This window comes from Dromiciops gliroides, chromosome 1 (assembly GCF_019393635.1).
Source record: "Dromiciops gliroides isolate mDroGli1 chromosome 1, mDroGli1.pri, whole genome shotgun sequence".
NCBI classification, from domain to species: domain Eukaryota; kingdom Metazoa; phylum Chordata; class Mammalia; order Microbiotheria; family Microbiotheriidae; genus Dromiciops; species Dromiciops gliroides.
In genome coordinates this window covers 218,291,126-218,298,643 of record NC_057861.1, presented here as the reverse complement: position 1 = coordinate 218,298,643, position 7,518 = coordinate 218,291,126, and the positions used below count along the sequence as shown (strand labels likewise).

Here is a 7,518-nt window from a genome sequence, read left to right as displayed (position 1 = left end):
TGTCCCTTCCTTATATTTTCCCCCGCCATGCTCATAATCTTAATCTACATACTTCTCCAAAAGTTCCTTTCTTTACTTCTCCCCCATCCTCCAAAATCTTAATCAATATACCTTTCTAAAAGTTCTTCCACCACTCTTCACCCACCCCTCCTAGTTTTCTCATGTCTATAGAAGTTCAGAAAGCTTCTACATATTCATCCAGATATATGCATTGTTTCCTCTTCAACCCAGATGAGAGTAAGGTTCTAACATAACCAGCCCTCCACCTTAACTTGCTACCTCTATAAGTTCTTTCTTTCATGCCCCATTTTTTATGAGAATTGTTTCTTTTTACCTTTTCCTACCCAATTTTGTGTTTTTTTTAATCACCCCAATAAGGGATGTGGAAAAACTGGGACAGTAATTCTTTGCTAATGTAATTGTGAACTGATACAATTATTGTGGAAAGTGATCTGGAACTATGCCTGAAGAGTTATTAAACCACCTATAGTCTTTGGCCCAGCAATACTGCTACCAGGTCTATTTCCAAAAGTGATTGGGGAAAAAGGAAAAGAACCTAAACATTCTAGAATATTTATGGAAGCTCTTTTTGTGAAAGTAAAGAACTAGACATTGCAGGAATGCCCATCAATTGGGGAATGTCTGAATAAATTGTGTTGTATGCTTGTGATGGAATACTACTGTGCTATAAGAAATGATGAGCTCAATGATCTTAGAAAAACATGTATATACTTACATGAAATAACGAAGAGTGAAATGAGAACCAAGAGAACATTGTATACAGTAACAGCAATATTTTTTGTTTGTTTGTTTTGTTTTTTGTTTTTTTTGTGGGGCAATGGGGGTTAAGTGACTTGCCCAAGGTCACACAGCTAGTACATGTTAAGTGTCTGAGGAGGTATTTGAACTCAGGTCCTCCTGACTCCAGGGCCAGTGCTCTATCCACTGCACCACCTACCTGCCCCCAGCAATACTGTTTTAAGAATGACTTTGAACCAATAAGTCATTTTGACAATTAAAAATACCCAAGTTAACTACAAAGGGCATATGAAAAAAGATTCTATCTGTATCCAGAGAAAGAACTGATAAATAGGAGTATGTATGGAAAAACCTTACATACGCATATATACTTACACATATACATGTATGTATGTATGTATGTATATATATATATATATATATATTTGTGTCTAATGGTAGTCATCTGTGGGGGGAGTAAAGAAAAAAAATTTATTATATATAAATCATGTATATATATTATATATGTTAATGGAATAGCAAGCTGTACATAATAGACTTCTAGTTTCATGTGAAATATTTTTATTATGTTGTTATGGAAATTCTTGTTTTATCTCATAAATTTAAAATAAAATAAAATTAAAAAAAAATATTTACTATGCCTCTCTCTCTCTGCTCCTGCCCCTTGGCTCCGCGCTCCGCGGCCACCCGCCCCCACCCCCCTACCCCCCAAGAAAAAAAAAAAACCCTAAAAAAATAAGCCCTCCAAGTGAAAGCAGAAGACCGGACTCGGCTGCGCGCAGAGACCGCTACCGCCGCATCGGGGGCTTGGCGTGAGAGCTCCGGCGCCCAGAGAGGAGACCTTTGCCCCGCTCCGCCCACCCGCCCGCGTGTCCACCCCTCGCTTGTCTGTCCGCCGTCCATCCATGCTTGCTCGGGTACTGCGTGTCTGACTCCAGCCCCCGCCCCCACGTGTGGCCGGTCCTCCCTCGTCCGTCCGCGCCCGACCCCCACGTGTGTGTCCTCGCGTGGTGTTCTTCCTCGTTCAGGCCAGGCCCCCCACGTGGCCCGGCCCCGGTCCCGGCCCCCACGTGTCATTGAGCCTTGTGCCGGCCCCCTTCTTCCATTCTTTCCTTCCCCATGTCCGCGGGCCGCCGCGCTCTCCCACGTGGCTACCCCCCCCCCCACTCCCCGCCTCTGCTCCTCTTCCCTCCCCGCGGGGAAGGCTACAGCTGCCACCGCCCGCCTGCGGGGCGTCCTTGGGCCGCGGCGTGCCGGGGGGCCTCGCGTCGGAAACCCCTCGGCCAGGCTTGTCCTTGTTTAAAGGAGAGGGGGCGTCGAGCCCGAAAAGCCCTTTAATCAGGGGAGAGCTTGGGCGCCGCTCGGGGGGCTCACAGTCAGAGGCCGAAGGCGGAATCGTGGGCTCAGCCCCATCTTGTCTGCTTGTCTGGGCCGCCCGCGGCCCCGTACCATGCGGCCGTGAGCCCCGGGATGGCGTCGCCACCTTTCCTTGAGGCTCCGCGACCTCCGCGGGGAGACTCGGACTTTGTCTTGCCCCTCGTCTCTGGCTAAATTTTGGCCTCGGCCAAAATTGTAAAAGTCTCGTCTTTTTTTCTCTTTGCCTTAGTTCCAGAAAGAGTTACTCCTGGGGGGGCTCGGGGTATTGGGGGGTGGGGAGATGAATACTGCTGCCAGCAGTTACCCGATGGCCTCCCTGTATGTGGGTGACTTGCACTCCGATGTCACCGAAGCCATGCTATATGAGAAGTTCAGCCCCGCCAGACCCGTACTCTTCATCCGGGTCTGCAGGGACATGATCACCAGGCGCTCCCTGGGCTATGCCTATGTCAACTTCCAGCAGCCTGCAGATGCTGAACCTGCCCTGAATACCATGAACTTTGATGTAATTAAAGGCAAACCCGTCTGCATCAAGTGGTCTCAGCGGGATCCCTCCTTGAGAAAATCAGGAGTTGGAAATATTTTCATTACAAATCTGGATAAATCCATAGACAACAAGGCACTTTACGACACCTCTTCCGCATTTGGAAACATCTTGTCCTGCAAGGTGGTGTGTGATGAGAATGGTTCTGAAGACTACACATTTGTGCACTTTGAGACCCAGGATGCTGCAGATAGGGCCATCGGGAAGATGAACGGGATGCTTTTCAAGGACCGCAAAGTGTTTGTTGGTAGATTCAAGTCAAGGAAAGAACGGGAAGCAGAACTGGGTGCCAAAGCTAAGGAATTCACCAATGTTTATATCAAAATCTTTGGTGATGACATGGATGACGAAAGATTGAAAGAACTTTTCAGCAAATACGGTAAAACTCTTAGTGTAAAAGTGATGACTGACCCTAGTAGAAAATCCAAAAGCTTTGGTTTTGTGAGTTTTGAGAAACATGAGGATGCTAATAAGGCAGTTGAAGAAATGAATGGAAAAGACATCAATGGGAAAATGGTATTTGTAGGCTGGGCATAGAAAAAAGTTGAACGCCAGGCTGAATTAAAAAGTAAATTTGAGCAGCTAAAACAGGAGAGAATTAGCCGCTACCAGGGAGTGAATCGCTATATTAAGAACCTGGATGACACCATTGATGATGAAAAATTAAGGAAGGAATTTTCTCCCTTTGGATCAATTACCAGCCAAGGTGATGCTGGAGGAGGGGCGAAGTAAAGGGTTTGGTTTTGTCTGCTTCTCTTCTCCTGATGAGACTACCAAAGCAGTGACAGAAATGGATGGGCACATCGTGGGCTCCAAGCCCTTGTATGTTGCACTTGCACAAAGGAAAGAAGAGAGAAAAATCCACTTGACCAACCAGTATATGCAGCATATTGCTGGAATGAGAGCCCTCACTGCCAACACAATCATTAACCAGTTTCAGCCAACTCCTGGAGGGGTACTTCATGTCAGCAGTGCCTCAGGCCCAGAATAGACCTCCTTATTATGCACCTAATCAAATAGCCCAAATGAGACCTAATCTTCTATGGCAACAAGGTGGGAGACCTCAAGGTTTCCAAGAAGTGCCAAATGCCATTCGCTAGTCTGGGCTATGCCCAACTCTTCCTCACCTAACTCCAGCCAGTAAAGCCCAGGCTTCTCAAGGTCTCCCTACTACACCTCAGCGAGTGGGAGTACCTACTGCTGGGCCAAATTTATCTCCCAGACACTCAGTAGCTACTCCTGCACCTAGAGCCGTTCCTCCATACAAATATGCTGCAAATGTCTGAAGCCCTCACCCAGCCATCCAGCCTTTGCAGGCACCTCAGTCAGCAGTCCATGTGCAAGGCCAGGAGCCCCTGACAACATCCATGCTGGCTGCTGCTCCTCCCCAGGAACAGAAGCAGATGTTAGGAGAGCGTTTGTTTCCCCTGATTCAAACCATGCACAATAATTTAGGAGGGAAGATCACAGGGATGTTGTTGGAGATTGATAATTCAGAACTGCTGCACATGCTGGAGTCTCCAGAATCCCTCCAGTCAAAGGTGGAGGAAGCTGTTGCCGTATTACAAGCTCATCATGCCAAGAAGGAAGCTGCTCAGAAGGTGGCCGTGGTTGCTGCTACCTCTTAGACCAGAAAAACTAGATACTCTGAAGTTAAATAGCCCCTTCTTAGATGTTGACTCTACATGTGAAGACATTTTCATGGTACTACAGACTGAAGAATAGATGGCAGAGCTGCTGCCATTCTGGATGTTTTTTCTTTGGGAAAAATCAATTTGAAAGGTCAATTCTTAAAACCCAAGAAGTTTTTCAATGGTCAGAATTTGCAGGTTTCTTGTGTGTGGCCTAGACCCTGTTAACCTTTAATTTAATTTAATTTAATTTTTCTCTTAAAAAAAGCTTTTCTGACAGTATTTTTGTTTTGGTTTTATTGGGAATTGGTTTTATTTGAAGCATCCAATTTACAGAGTCTGGAGAAGTGTTTCACAGTAAAGAAGTAAAACTTTCAAAAAAAATGTTTACTATGTGTCAAATACTGTCCTATGTGCTGAGGTTACAAAGGCAAATAAGACAGTCCTTTTCAAGGGATTTGTATTTTAATGGGGGAAGTCAAGACACACAGGGATCTTGGAGAGCTGGCATGGTAGTGGTGAAAAGAAGTGTATTTGCATTCTGTCCCAACTTTCTTAAAATGTGGCAGGCCAAGATGTCTGGAGGAGGGAGTGATAGAGGAGGTTGTAAAGGGCTCAGGGCAGAAGTTTCCCATTTGGGCAATATGGCAGATAAGGAAAAGGAGGTGGAGTTGATAAGAATTTAGGCAGAGTAAGGTAAATCATGGTTGGCATCATCTGAGTCTCCAAACAGATTTATAACTTCTCAGTTATAAATTTCAAAATTCTAAAAACTGATTCTTGCAGATGAATGAATGAACCGCAATGCTTTGCATGCATTATTGCCTCAGTCCTTTTTTGCCTTCAAATACATCCTGTCATATTAATCTGAGGAGCAGTTCTCTGTCTGATCCTCAGATCAGTCTAGATCTCAAGTATTTTGAGAGGCTGAGTTTCTTTTCAAGCTATATTTTTTCTTTTCAGTTTTTCTTATACTGCCCCTTTCAGCAACAAAACTGTTAACATGGGAAAGGGACATTACCTTATACTTGCATTCAGGGTACAGTCAGAGCATATAAACAACAATAACAACCAAAGAATGAAGTAGAAAACCAATTAGCTTAATGCCACTGTTTTGAGCAATCCATTGAGATTCTCTTTTCTCCAGAAAATGTTTACCAATGTGTCCCACTTAATGAGAAGGTGAGTGAGAGGAGAATATTCACAGCCTCTCCTGTCTCTTCCCAGGTAGCTAAAGAGCCCTGTGGATATAAGAAACCAGCTTATTAGGAACATAAAGGATCCCAGACCCAGCAGTGCATTGTATAAATAGGAAGCTAAGAAATGCAAAAATGGACCTGGCAAGTCACTAAAGGGGCAGCAGGAGGTAAAGGAAAGGTAGGGGGTAGGAGGAAATCAGCAATCATGTCCAATAACCTTTTTACTAAAAATGTCATCCAAGAGATTATATAAAATTGATAATAATGGTAATGACAGCAAAAGGAAGAAATGCCAAGAATCTCACCTTGGAAAAAAGGTTTGTGACAGAGCATCCAACTATGTAATAATGACATTTGAAGTTCAGGTGAAAGAATTAGAGGGGCAAAGGAAGTTTCTTTCTAGTGGGCCAAGAAGATGTTATCACTAGGGAAAAAGCAAACTCACAGCCGGATGCCTGACTCTAATCACACTAGGGGAGAATTCTTAGAAAATGAAATTGGATGAAGAGTTGCTTCATTTATTCTCAGTAAGAACAAACTAAACATTTTTTTAAGAGCTGGAAGGGATCTTAAGATATAGACTTAACAAGTCATTTCAATTTCAGGAACTATATGAAATGCTACATTCTCTACTTCTATTCTTATTCTTATTTTTTTTCTACTACTTCTACTTCTTCTAGTACAACCAGTTTGCATTTTATATAGTACTTCAAGATTTTCCAAGGTGTTTGACATATGTTATCTCATTTGAGTCTCACAGAAGCCCTGTTGGGTGCTATTATCATTTCTGTTTTACAGATGAAGAAACCGAGGATGAGATAGGTTAAGTGTTTAATAAATGCTTGATGACTTAAGTGACTTACCAAGTGTCACACTGCTAGTATTTGAGGCAGGTTTTGAACTTCCATCTCTCTGCCTTCAAGTCTCCTCTACTACACTCTACTACACCATGCTTACCTGTCTCAGCTACTATTATTCCACATATGAGAAAATAATGAGATTTGGCAGACGCCCAGGGGCCCCACTGGAAGATTGATTTGGAATTGATTGAATTGGGTGAGATTGACTGAGAACCTACTTAAGGTTGATTAAATCGAGAGCACACCTGGCCAGCCCTGAGTAGGGTATTTTTCTCAGAGGCTGGGAACTTAGACATCAACAGGAGATCACCCTCAACCAATCAGCTTGAAGGACTTCCCCTTTTGGGGAGGGAGACAGGAAGTAGGAAGGTGAGGCTGGTTCCCTAGGTCTGCCTTTTTCATTCTGGGACTTTGGGTTGGGGGGGGGGGAGAGAGGGAGAGAGAGAGAGAGAGAGAGAGAGAGAGAGAGAGAGAGAGAGAGAGAGAGAGAGAGAGAGAGAGAGGAAGAAAAAGAAGAGAGAGAGAGAGGAAGAAGAAGAAGAAGAAGGAGAGAGAGAGAGAGAGAGAGAGAGAGAGAGAGAGAGAGAGAGAGAGAGAGAGAAGGAGAAGGAGATAGACTTTCCTTGCTTTCCTGTACTCCATGTGTTCTCTTTACTCTTTAAAAAGTGCTTAATGCCCCAAACTGGTGCTGATATTTCTAGCTTATAAGTAAACCTTAGCTAGTTCTCCTGCCTCACTGGGGGTAGAAACAAAGCAATCACATATTAGGTTTTAAATGCCACACACATCTTCCCTTTTTTCCTGTGCCTTTTGTCATCTTCAGCCTCAGCTTCTCTATATTCTTTCTACTTTCTTTTACCAAATGAAACCCATTATTCCTTATAGAACTACATATCTCTGGTAGTTTCTGTCAGTGCTTTCTACTACTTTTCCTGTATCAAAAGACCTAAAATGGATTTGGCATACTCCTTACCATTCACTGCCTTCTCCAGACCCTTTCTTTGCTACTGTCATCTAAGGACCTCTTCTCTTTTAGGGCTTATGACATCTGATATGTCACCTTCTAATCATCATCACTGTAATCTACTGACTTCTAGAATAGCTCTTTCTTTTCTTGAGGATTTTGGCATTTAGTTCACAGTCTTCTC

At 43.8% G+C, this 7,518-nt stretch overlaps 1 pseudogene; it reads left to right on the top strand.

Moving 5' to 3' along the window:
• Nucleotides 1–2,416: 2,416 nt before the first annotated feature.
• LOC122750620 lies at nucleotides 2,417–4,462 on the top strand (annotated as a pseudogene).
• Nucleotides 4,463–7,518: the final 3,056 nt, after the last annotated feature.